Raw genomic sequence first — 14,442 nt, 5'->3', positions numbered from 1 at the left:
TAAGAGGGGGATAAATATTACATCATAAGTTGTATCTCTCTATAAATATACACTGGGTTTGGACTCACTTTAGTGGTTGTGCCTTATTTATGCCTAATTGTACTTAGGTTTCAGAATTTTTCCATAAATTTGGTTCATTCCCTTATTCATGATGTTCCTCATGGCTCAATTTTCTAGGACTAGGGTCTTGGGAACCCTTATTCATGGAAATTGGACTTAAAATTTGAAAGATGAATGTTGGATTCACAAATAGTAGGATTTTCCTCTCCAAATTTGGACTTTTCCAAAAGTTCAATTTGAAAAGGTACAAGCTACACATAGATACGGGTCTATTTCTCATTTCAAGCCCCTATAAACTCCAACCCACATCTACCAATTTTTCAATCAAGCAATTCAAATCAATTGAGCATAGATCTATAATCAAGGAACAAGGCATTCAAAGATTCAACTTTATTACATTAGTTATGATCAACTACATTATATTTTTCCATGATGAAAGCATACACTAACATGTTCTAGAAACATTAAAGCATTTCAAAATTGAGGTATATTTGTCAATTGTTTATTTACATATATGTTCGGAACATATTAACACAAACTGTAATGTTATGAAGCTTCCTCTACTAGATACCTCCCTAGAATTGGTTAAATGACTCTCACACACATTTGTAAATGTGCAAGGAAACACAGATATGCCTAAGTCTGAGAGCATAGTATAACTGTGGTATGTAGATGACAATGACAAGCCTTATGTATAGGTCTACGAAAAAGAATTATGAGCAACACATCACTTTGAAGAACACATTAAAAGAAGACATAGAAAGGAATAGCTACACCAACAAAATAGTGAATAAGAAGTAAACAAAAGCCATGTTTCATTGAAAATATAGTAAAGATCTTCTAGGATAGTGTTAAGAGAAGACACAAAGCCTCCTGAAGAAGTCATGAGAAGATGATACACAATAAGAACCAAATACACATGGCAAAGTACAAGTGATAATAGTCCTAGCCAAATTAATAATAGTGAGATCATGGGAAAAGATTTGAAATGTAAATCTCAATGACAACCCAACCAAAGAGAAAAAGTTAGGACAAAGCCTATGAAAAAGAGAGAGTCACAAAATAGTAACAAGTAGTCTATACACAATAAGATAGATCAATCCATGGTATAAATCATAGAACAACTAAAATCATGAACCTTAATACTATGAAGAGAAAACCTAAAAGTTGATTTTAATAGTGAGATAATGTTAGGACCCAGAGGCAGCTAAGAGGGGGGGGTGAATCAGTTGTCTGTTAATTTCAACCCAAATATAACTTAATCAAACTTGATACATAATACTGGTAAACCAAACTTAATGTCGATTAATAGATTAACAGTTAATATTAATTCTGGTGAAACTTAATGCATGAAACAGAAAGAGAAACAACATCCACAACACATAACACAGATATTTGTATGTGGAAACCCTGGAAGGGGAAAAACCATGGTGGGAAACCTTGCCCACAATCAGATGATACTACTGTAGATAGTATGTGTATACAAATGGGCTCTGCACATGCAGAAAGGCCAACCGCCTAGAGCTCACTGCTCAATCACAAGATGGGAGTCACACTAACTACAATTGGATGATTAAATCCAATGATAATGTATTGCTCAAAGTAGCATCTCCAATGCTAGTTTCAGTACCGGTTAAGCTCTGATAATCACATTCAAACCTTCCTTGAACCTTCTTTATGGTTTGCTCATATGATCTTCAATATTCACACATACCATGTTACAATACCATAACCTTACATACCGTATCCTTACATCTCACAATTGAGATCTTACATATATACCAAAACCTAAGACCAAATATGTAGGTCGGCTCACTAAGAATATTAGAATTAAATCATTTACAAATGAGTCAAGATGCAATGCATCATGTCAACTCAAAGTAATTACAACAATGCCAATTGATTAAATCATCTCCATAACATGTCATGCTGATCTAGAATAGATAATGCATTTCGGTCCATAACCTAGATCAATTTGCTGATAACAACAAATAGGTCAACCCGATTAGACCAATAACCAGAATACCAAAGCCAAGTTGCCAAACCATGTCTTCGACATAACCAAGTGATCTCCAAATGATAACAAGTCATCCTCAGTGCCGGTGAAAAATATAACCTGTCGTTGAACCAAATACTGGTGACTATGCATAAGTTACTAAACTTGTCGGTGAACATAATGTGTCAGTTCAACATAACCAAGGATATCCAGAAGGATAAGTGTAGATAAGTGTTGACATCAATGACAAAACCAATGCAACATATCCATAATACCAACAATCTCCCCCTTTGGCATTGATGGCAACACAAGATGGAAAAATCATCTAAGTACCAAAGTAGAAATGCCAAAAACCAAAAACCAACAATCTCCCGAATAGATGAATACCAGAAATCAAAATACAAATGCAGAGAGTAAAAATCTCTGCCCCAATGAATAATCTCTCCCCAAAGGATAATGTTTTTCCATAGATATCTCTCCCCCTTTGACATCAAAAGATATACAAATACCAGATACAACTAGTTCATAGAACCAATTACAAATACCAAGTGCTATAACCAACTACTCCCCCTGAGAAGTATCTCTCCTCCATCAAAGCCGAAAAAAGGTTTCTCTGTAAATTCTGCCAGTTTGATGCTTGCCATTAAACATCTAGGTCTCTACCGATGAGGGTATAACCCCAAGCTGCTCTCTGAGATATTCAAAAGTTTCCTTAGGCAAATGCTCAATAAAGATATTTGCAATCTGCTCTTTGGTATTCACATAAACCAATCTCACTTCTTTTTCTTCAACATTCTCTTTCAGAAAATTATATTTCATAGAAATATGTTTAGTTTTAGAGTGAAATACCAGATTCTTAGATATATCAATTGTTGCTGAATTGTTACAATAAATGATTATAGGTTCTTTGCATTTTATCTTTATGTCCTTCAACATTTTCTTAATCCATAATACCTGAGTACAATTACTTGCTGCTGCAACATATTCTGATTCTGTTGTTGATAATGATGTACAACTCTGTTTCTTTCTCAACCATGAAATCAATCTGCTACCAAGAAAGAATGCCTTGCTAGTGGTTCTCTTTCTGTCATCTACATCTCCTACCCAATTAGCATCGATGTATGCACATAAATCAAAATTTTCATCTTTAGGATACCATAAACCAAGATTTGTTGTGCCTTGTAAATACAGGAAAATCCTTTTCACTGTTGATTCATAATTTTCTCTAGGATTACTCTGAAATATTGAAACAATTTACACTGCATTCATTATATCAGGTCTTGTTTGTGTCAAATACAATAAACCTCCAATCATAGATTTGTATCTTGTCAGATTAATAGGAGTTGAATCATCCTTCAATGATAGTTTATCAGTTGTAGTCATAGGAGTACTTACCGGTTTAGAGTTTTTCATACCAAATTTCTTTAGTAGTTCCTTCAAGTACTTTGTTTGACATATGAATATACCTTTATCAGTCTGTGAAATCTGCAATCCTAAAAAGAATTTTATCTCCCCAATCATAGACATTTCAAATTCTTCTTGCATCTTATTAGAAAAGCCTTTACACAATCCATCTCCTCCTCCAAAAATGATGTCATCAACAAAAACTTCAATAACCAAGATGTCTTCATTAGTCACTTTGAAATATAAGTTGATGTCAACATTACCTTTAGTGTAACCAAGCTTCAAAATATATTTGTCCAATCTAGCATACCAAGCTCTAGGAGCTTGCTTCAATCCATATAAAGTTTTCCTTAATCTACAAACCATATCTTTATCATTTATTAATGAAAATCCATCAGGATGTTCAATGTAAACTTCCTCTTCAAGATCACCATTCAAAAATGCACATTTTACATCCATTGATATACTTTATAGTTCTTATGTGCTACAAATGCAAGAAATAATCTGACGACCTCAATTTTGTCTACCGGTGCAAAGGTTTCATTGTAATCAATTCCCTCTTTCTATGAAAATCCTTTACATACTAATCTTGCTTTGTTTCTTTTTACCTTACCATCTTCATTAAGTTTATTTCTGAAAACCCATTTAGTTCCAATTACATTTTTATCTTTAGGTCGGGGAACCAATGTCCATGTATTGTTCTTTTCAATTTATTCTAATTCATATTCCATAGCTTTAATCTAATGTTTATCTTCACATGCCTTAATAACAGGTGCTGGTTCAATTTGAGAAATTAAGCATACCTCTTCATTTCCCAGTCTTCCTCTTTTCATAACTCCTTGATACTTATTCCCAATTATCTAACTTTCAGAGTGATTCAGTCTTACATACCTGGGTGTGTTCACCTGTTGTTGTTCTTCAGTTACTGTGGAATTCTCTGATGATGTCGGTGTGACTAGATCATCTTTTATTAAAACATCTATATGCTTTGCTCTTAGATGAATAACCAAGAAATATACCTTCATCACTTCTAGGATCAAATTTACCAATATACTCATCTCTCCTAATGTAACATTTACTTCCAAATATTTTGAAGTACTTAAGAGTAGGAATATTACCAAACCATAATTCATAGGGTGTCTTACCGGTTTCACCTTTGATGTGATCTCTATTGAAAGTGTAAACCGTTGTATTCACTACTTCTCTCCAATACACATGAGGTAGATTTGCTTCTGATATCATGCTTCTAGCTGCATCCAAAATAGTTTTGTTCTTCCTTTCCACAACTCCATTTTGCCGAGGTGTCCAGGGTGTTGATAGTTGTCGACTAATTCCATTCGCTTCACAAAATGTATTGAACTCCTTAGATGTAAATTCACCTCCTTGATCTAATCTTAAACATTTGATTTTCTTACCGGTTTCATCTCTACAAGTGCCTTGAATAATTTGAATTTCCCAAAAGCTTTTGATTTCTCCCTAAGAAAAGTAACCCAACACATTCTAGAATAATCATAAATAATAAGCATAAAGTATCTATCTCTCGGTAGGCTTCTTGTTCTTGCTAGATCACACAAGTCAGTATGAATTAAATCAAGAACATCATTGGATTCGTCAGAAATACTCTTAAAAGTTGTTCTAACTTGCTTTCCCATTTGACATTCCTTACATACCGGATTATAAGGTTTTTCAATCTTAGGTAAATCCCTTACTGCCTTAGATGAATTAATCTTTATAATGCAATCAAAATTCACATGACAGAGTCTTTTATGCCATAACCAACTTTCATCAATATGTGCAATCAAGCATGTTTTTTCTTTGTTGTTTAAATGAAAGATATTACCTCTAGTTTGATTACCGATTGCAATTGCAAAACCAATTTTGTTCATGATTTTGCATTTACCATTCTTGAATTGTAACTGAAATCCCTTTTCAACTAATTGACCAACACTCAAAATATTATGCTTCAAACCTTCAACATAATAAACGTTGTCAGTATTGTGCTTACCATCAAAAGATATAGTGCCTTTTCCTTTGCTCAAACAAGCTTTGTCATCTCCAAATCTTACTAGACCTCCATTGTATTGCTGAAAAGATAAGAATTTACTTTTATCACTAGTCATATGATGTGAACATCCAGAATCTATAATCCATTCATCCTTTTCTTCAATTTTAGCTGTCAGGGTTGATCTTCTATTATTGCAATAAAAGCCCATCCATTGTCTGTCGGTTCTTCATCAGAATCATCAGTAACTCCTTCATCAACATAATAACATGATTTGTCTTTATTCTTCTTAAATCTGTATCTTTGATATTCAGGGTTAGGCTTATATGTTCTTTTAGCTTCTTCTCCCAATCTTGCATGTCTGTCAGGACATCTAGATGCCATATGACCAACTTTATTGCAGTTGAAACATTTAAATGGTGCTTTACCTTCATACTTACTTTCAATAGGACCTTTAGGCATTTTCCTTGCAAATAGTGCTTCAAGTTCTTCCAATTCTTCATTTTCCCTCCTGATATCTTCAAGTTCTCTTGCATAAAGTGCTTTCCAATCAGATTTATCAGATGATGATGATGATGATATAGATGATGATGCTTTGAAGGCTAAATCTATTTTAATTGTAGCAACAATTCCTCAAGCTCAAATGTTGAAAGTTTTCCAGCCAAGTTATCTTTAGATACTGATGTATTAGGCATAGTTCTCAACTCATTAATAGCAGTTACTTTCATTTTGTATGCCAGTGGAAATGCTCTCAAAACTTTAGAAACAATTTCATCTTCACTTAAGGAACCTCCACAACATTGTATTCCCAAAATATTTTTATTAACCCTTCCCATAAAAGAAAAAATTCTTTCATCTTCTTCCATTTTCAAATTTTCATACCTGACCTAGAAGCATTCCAGTTTTGCAATTTTGATAGTGGTATCTCCTTCATTCAATGTCTCCAATTTATCCCAAATAGCTTTACCAGTAGATCAGTCTGAAAATCCCATGATTTGATGATCTGACAAGGCACTCAAAAGTGCTTCTCTTGCTTTGTAATCATTCTCTTGATCCTTACCCAGTATAGGTGGATTAGGTTGACCCTGTGTAGGACCAACATAGCCATTCTGTGTAACATCCCATATGTCTCTTCCAATGAAATTTAGATGTGTCTCCATTTTGATATTCCATATACCATAGTTAGTTCCATCAAGTTTCAGACTGTCCTTCCTGAAAAAGTTAGTTGCCATAGAATCTCCTCAAGTTGTTAAACTTCTGCAAAAAGAGGACTTAGCTCTGATACCAATTGTTAGGACCCGGAGGAAACTAAGGGGGGGGGGTGAATCAGTTGTCTATTAATTTCAACCCAAATATAACTTAATCAAACTTGATACATAATACCGATAAACCAAACTTAATACAGGTTAACAGATTAACAATTAATATTAATATTGGTGAAACTTAATGCATGAAACAAAAAGAGAAACAACATCCACAACACATAACACAAAGATCTGTACGTGGAAACCCTGTAAGGGGAAAAACCACAGTGGGAAACCTTACCCACAATCAGATGATACTACTGTAGATAGTATGTGTATACAAATGGGGTCTGCACATGCAGAAAGGCCAACCGCCTAGAGCTCACCGCTCAATCACAAGATGGGAGTCACACTGACTACAATTGGATGATTAAATCCAATGATAATGTATTGCTCAAAGTAGCATCTCCAATGCTGGATTCTGTACCGGTTAAGCTTTGATAATCACCTTCAAACCTTCCTTGAACCTGCTCTATGGTCTTCTCATATGATCTTCAATATTCGCACATACCATGTTACAATACCATAACCTTACATACCATATCCTTACATCTCACAATTGAAATCTTACATATATGCCAAAACCTAAGACCAAATGTGTAGGTCGGCTAACTAAGAATATTATAATTAAATCATTTACAAATGAATTAAGATGCGATGCATCATGTCGACTCAATGTAATTACAACAATACCAATTGATTAAATCATCTCCATAACATGTCGTGCTGATTTGGAATAGATAATGCATGTCGGTCCATAACCTAGATCAATTTGCCGGTAACAGCAAATATGTCAACCTGATTAGACCAATAACTAGAATACCAAAGCCAAGTGTCCAAACCATGTCTTCGACATAACCAAGTGATCTCCAGATGATAACAAGTCATCCTCAGTGCCGGTGAACAATATAACCTATCGGTGAACCAAATGCTGGTGACTCTACATAAGTCACTGAACTTGTCGGTGAACATAATGTGCCAGTTCAACATAACCAAGGATCTCCAGAAGGATAAGTGCAGATAAGTGTTGACATTGATGACAAAACCAATGCAACATATCCATAATACCAACAAATAAGTCATGAATAATCCTCAAGTAGAGAGACTATATATTTGGCTGGTAAGAGGGAAACATATAGGCAAACACAGTAAAAAAGAGCCATCACTAGCTAATGTGTTTGATAATATTTATTGTAGATTAAATGTTTCAAAAGAAATAAAAATGGCCCATCATTTTCATTGGAAACATAGTCAAAATGATAAAATCATTGTCAAATTATATACATAAAAGACTCAGACCAAATCTAAGAATAGAGATAAAGTAGTAAAATGGATGTTCACTATCAAACAGGAAAGAGAGCAGTCTCAAAACACCAAAATACTTTAGGATAATTGAACAGAAGACTTGGTCTGCAACTCTATCTTGTCTTTTCAATGATGATGAAGGCTTTTGTAGAATTAATTGTGCATTGTATTTCCATCTTTGTTCTAATCCTTAGCTTGCAAGATCACCATGTTTTGGGTATGGGGTGATCATTATTTTTTCTCTCACTACTGCTAAGGTGGTATTCTTATAATCAAAATATGACAATTACCAATATTATGAAGAGAACTCGCATGAATAGATCTAGTCATCTATGCAAAAAATTTAGTCATCTTGTGACAGTCAAAGAGGGAAATAGAAATAAGTCTTCATGATGAAAGTCCATTAAAGGTGGTAGTCAACATAGTGAAAAAGCCTAATCATGTTTAGAGCAATAGGAAACCCAAAGAACAATAAAAAATAGTCATGTGATAATGCATAGGACAACCTTAATGCCCAAGTTTAGAGAGCATACAAGATGAATAATGATAGTCTACCAGAAGGGATAAAGGTTGGGGTAAGTTCAATGTCAGGTATGTATAAGCATGAATTTCCTAAGTTAGCATTAGAGTATATATCAACCAGTATGATATACATATTTAAATTCAGATTTTTGCATCATTGAATATAAATTAAGATTTTCTTAATCAAGTCAATGATAGTTAATATCATATTAAGTTAAGAAGATAAATTTTATTTATTTATTCAAACAACATTAAAATAACATAACATTACTACCAGACATAACATATAAATATATATATATCTGCACATAATCTCAAGAATACATAATACAATCAGATTTAGGTTATGCAAATTATGGTAATACTGCAAATTCTTATAAGGAATAATAAACTGATTATAATGAAATGACAATAAGTGGTTAATGCTGTTACAAAGTAACGCTAGTAGGAAACTTTGATGACAATCTAATACACATCACTGTTGAACTTACTCCTGTCTCATATAACCCTATGTTGGCTAGGCCCCACCATAATTAGAAGATCCTAATTACTATTGTCCTAAACCTTGCATTGATTGTCACAATTTGACAGTGAGTTGAGTTAGTCCATTAGCGAGACTAGGAAAGAGTTTGGTATTGATTTTGGTGTTGGTGGAAGGTTTAAGGAGGTATACTATGGCATGAAATGACTCTTCTTGTCCCTCATGTGAATGTGCTACTCTTGAAGCACTACGGCATGGATGACCCTTCCTTCCATTTCCTATACCCTATTTTCTAACCCACCTCATAACCTTTACCTCACTTCCTATTATTATTACCTTCCATCTACCTTTCATATCCCCTCTCTTAACCTCCTTCACTTTCCTACATCCTATCCTAAACCTTAACCTCATACACATTTACTTTTACTTCACCTACCTAACCCCATTCCATCCTTCACATCCTTTTATCTCCCCCCATTCACTTTCCTACCTTCCAAACCCCTAACATATCCTAACTTACTCTTTCACCATCACATCCTTCATCACTTACCTCCCTATCTTATCCTAACCCACACCTCATAGCCTTATACCTCTCATCTTCCATTTTATACCACCTTCCTATCATGGTACTCTTATCCTCTCTTCCAAAAAAATGACAAAAAATGGCACTTGATCACTACACAGTGGTCTGATAGTCCTGTAGTAGGGAGTTTCTATCATAGCCATATATACTAGCATCCATACCCAAGGTAAGCTCCTTAGCTAGAGCCTACGTTCAGGCTACTTCCAATGGATATCGGATACAAGAGTGGCACAATCTGTGGTTCTTCCCTATTTGATCACGCAGATTTAGGTCATCCCACTCCTTAATTAGGGTCTACCCTAAGAGGTTATGCCTATAAAGAGGATAATTGATCATTTCATTTGATCAACCATCCAAATCAATCTTATTTATCTCTTTTTCTACCAGACAATGAATATGAGCTAGGGAAAAAAAACTATGAGCAGGAAAATTGATTATAAGAAGGATAAAAATTGATCATCAACCAACACAAATGCAACCTCCTATGTAAAATTCAAACAATTTCATCACTACATAAAGCAAATTTGACACATTGTCACAAACATAACAATTTTTTGTTCAAGAAAACATCTTGTGAATGAATTGGTTGTTTACCCTACCTTTTTTCTTCAACCGGATCTTGGTGGCACCATAATCGAGAATTGTTTCCCTCCTTGTAATGCTCATTTTTTTGTGAATATGATAGAGGTCGACAGGACGAAGAGGCGGGATTAATGTTTATCAAATGACTTGGTCTTTTTTTTTTTTTTAAGTAATGCCCGCAGTTGTCGAAATTTCAACAAATGCAGGCACTTTTTCAAAAAAAAACAAATTTCATTGCCAATTTCTTCTTCATCAAAACCAAATGTTGAATTATCATCATAATTCTGACGAATGCAGGCATTTTTTCAAAAAAAAAACAAATTTGGTCACAATATACCTTCTCCATCAGAAACCTTCGTTGAAATTTTAAGCCAAATGTATTAGTGGCAAGTATGAGAGTTCTGGAAAAGTGTGCAAACAGACAAGTTTTTGGACTGACAAAATCAAAAATTTGTATGACAGAGTATTCAGACGTAGACGATAATTTAGCAAGTCCCAGACAACATAGGTAGTTTCTCATACGAGTTGCTGCCTATACTCGCATGACAATTTTGTGTTCTGCAGACGATAATCTAATGAGGATTATGTTTACTCGTACAATAGTTTTTCGAAGGTCAGATGATAATTCTCTAAGACCAGAACGACAATTCTGAGGACCCATATGATAATTCTGATAGGACTAGATGACAAACTGACATGACCAATTCAGACTCGTACAAAATAGGTATATAGCCAGATAATAATTCAGTAGACTCGTATGACAGAGGACTGGAAAGAGACTAGTTTCTGACACAGACAGAGTTTTGATCACTGAGTTTTTTGATATTTTTGAATGTTTTCTCCAATTTCAGTATTTTAGTTTCAATTTCAAGGATGAAAATACAATAAACACACAAGATGTATAATGACTTCAAGTACATCATGCTAACCCTACGAAAGTTGGCTGAGAGAAGTAAACATTTGTTTGCAGACTCAGGTACACACCCAATAGCTAATCAGAATACAACCACTGAGTCTCACGCAATGGATTCTCAATGCCATATTAGCCGACTTCAAATGCTAATGGGAGCACAAAATGACAAGTATCTTGGGAGAGTTACTATCTCTCTTGCACAAAGATTATCCCCCTTTCGGAGGTGAATCGGGTAGCCTCTATCTTATAGTTCTTAGTAAGGAATTAAGTTTGAAATTACCCCTTGAAGTCATGCAAGCATGTTTGAGGCCTATAGCTCGACAAGGTACCAAAACAAGTTGTAGTCACATAAACATGATTGAGACCGCGAGGCCCTACAATATGCCCGATATGAGAGATCTCAAAGAGAAAACTCAAATAATCCCATCCTCTGAGACTTTAATCACTAGAGGCCTATTTATTATAGTGAGTTGGAATGCTCAGGTCCAGCTGTACTCACTTGGGTTGTTCTCACAGGTTGATAAATTTTTTCCACTGTGACAGGCCTGCTAAAGGTACACAAATCTCAAAACTTAGAAAAAGCTTTGAGGGTCTAGATTTCTGATTGTCTGTGCAGACAAGAGCATACTCTCCTACCTCTTAGATTTTTCTTAAAACACAAAAGATAGATTTGTTCATTAACCAGATAGTAATTTAAGTGTCTAAAAAGGAATTTAAAGAATACACGATATTCACTTGAATCTCCTTAAGCAACCTACAAAAACAACAAATCAGTAGTCATATTGTTTTTGTGTGATAGGCGTTTTCTTTGACAAATGTTCTGCAAAAATTGGTTAGGTTGTAAAACAAATCTCTTAGGCAGACAAAAAAAAAGCTAGGGTTAGCATTAGTACCATAAAAATTCAATAAGAAAAACCCTAAAAATGCAGTCTGTTTCTTATACGAGAAACTAGAAAATTGTACGATAATTCTCACCCAATCGTACAATAATTCACCACAAACCGTACGAGACTTGCAGATTGTCGTTCGGGTCTTTGTGAAAACTCATACAAGTTTTAGTAGTAACTGTATGGAAAAAATCCAAAAAATAAAAAAGTAAGTTAATCTTTGAGGCCGAAAATTGTAGTCCCGAGCCCCATGGTGAGCGCCAAAACTGTGTGTGTGAAAAGTGGATAAGTCTGCAAGCTGTAAGACACAACACTTCAATTAAGTCATTGCATGCATGGTTAGATAGATATAATCATGAATATAAAAACCATAACAAATCGACCTATTGCCTTCTAAAAGATGTGAGTATAGACTTGCTCTCAGATTTGTCTAAGCAATACCAGTGACTAGACTACACCAAGATGAAGGATTTAATCTATATGAACACAAGATAAAACTAAATATATGCAAGATTAAGTTAGATATGCAAGATTAAGCTAGATAAATGAATATTAAGCTAGATGAATGAATATTAAGCTAGATGAACGAATATTAAGCTAGATGAATTCAAGCAATCATGATTAAACTAAATATGCAAAAAGCTAAACTAAGATGCAATAAACTCAAAGCACGATATCTTCAATGACTCCAGAGCAAAAACTGCACAATAACAATAAATCTCCACGGTATCTTGAATGAGAGATGAAGGCTGAATTTATAGAGGCTCAAAAGAGAGACCAACGGTCAAGATTGACTAACAATGAGCGGTTGAGATTCCTCTAGAAAAAAGACAATCAAGACTAATTGAAATAATTGAGAGATCAAATCAAGTTAATCTTGAGATAGATTCCAATTATAGCTTGATTGAATGCATTCATATTATAAGTTTGAGTTTGCATTGGAGATAAAATTAGTTGATTCCATGCACTTGAGATAAAATTTAGGTGATTCCATGCACATGAGATAAAATTAGCTCAAGATTTTTATTTAGAAAAATCCTTTTCAATATAACTAAACCTCTTTCCTTAAGAAAAGCTTTGATTTTTTTGTTTTTTGTTTTTTGATAAAAGTGGATAGAACCACTGAACTATATTAAATTTTAAAAGTTTTTTAATAGTGTCTAGTTCAAAAAGCACTGAAGGGAAAGAACGAGTTAGAAAACCCTTCAGTATTGCTTAAGTAACACAAGCCTATTCTACCCAATACCAAATTCCCATTGGCATAGTACATCAAAAAACCCATCCCAATTACATAAGCCACATTAGATATAAAGGAAGCCGCCAACAAAAGCATATAGAAGGAAGATTAAAGTATGATCACCAAAGGATGCATATCCATTGCTGCCAAAAAACACCAGTCTGAACCACCCCTGTCTATGAAACACAATTCTCCAAACCACTGGTTAGAATGATACCACATAGTAGAAATGAAACCATTATCAGAGACCCTGTCAAAACAAACATTGTGATCAAGCATAGTAGAACCCACACCAAAGAAAAGCCACACCAAATAAGGAGGTTGATGAAGACTACAACTATGCCCTTCTTTACTTCAAATATTCCAAAACTGAGGAAGGGATCTCATCCACACTTACCTCCCACATATTAGCTTCACTGTCAATGGCTAAGTTAGCCAAGAAATCTGCAATCTTATTCACTTCCCTATAATAGTGGGAAATAAAAAAGGAATCAAAAAAATCTAATTTTTGCAAAATATGATCGAGTATATATTGTAATTGCCAACAATTCGACTTCTTTTTCATGACACTTTGAATAATAACCATAGAATCACTCTCAATTATCAAGTCCTTATTTCCCAAAGATATAGCCATATCCAAACCAAAGGACAAAGCAAAGAATTCTGCACAATTGTTAGACTTGAAACCAATCGCATGACAACAAGCCTGAACAAATCTTATCTTATGATCATAAATTACCATACCTCCCCCTGCCAGGCCAGGGTTCCCACGAGAAGCACCACCAAAATTCAATTTAAAGTGCCCTTGCGGAGGAGGTTTCCAGCAAGCAAAATTTCTCTTACTTATAGCATTAGTCTTATTTAAAATAGATCCATGAGAAGGTAAGACTGATAACATTCTCCAAACTTGAGTTACCCTACCATCCCAATGAGAAAAAGAGGTAAGGGTTTCCAAATTCTTATAGATAAAAGACAAAGCAACTTCAGAGATGGAAGATTCAATCCTCAATAAAACCTCAGCCAAGGAAGAACTTGTTTGTTTAAAAATCCTATTATTACGCTCTAACCAAATATTCCAAATCACAATAGATGGAGAAATAATCCAAAGACATGCATAGAAAGATGAAGCAAACAGGAGAGACTAGGCTCTAAAGTGGGAAAGGATA

Source organism: Cryptomeria japonica, chromosome 1 (genome assembly GCF_030272615.1).
Source record: "Cryptomeria japonica chromosome 1, Sugi_1.0, whole genome shotgun sequence".
In the NCBI taxonomy this organism is placed as follows: domain Eukaryota; kingdom Viridiplantae; phylum Streptophyta; class Pinopsida; order Cupressales; family Cupressaceae; genus Cryptomeria; species Cryptomeria japonica.
The sequence above is the reverse complement of the archived record's forward strand: the minus strand, read 5'-3'. Positions refer to the sequence as shown.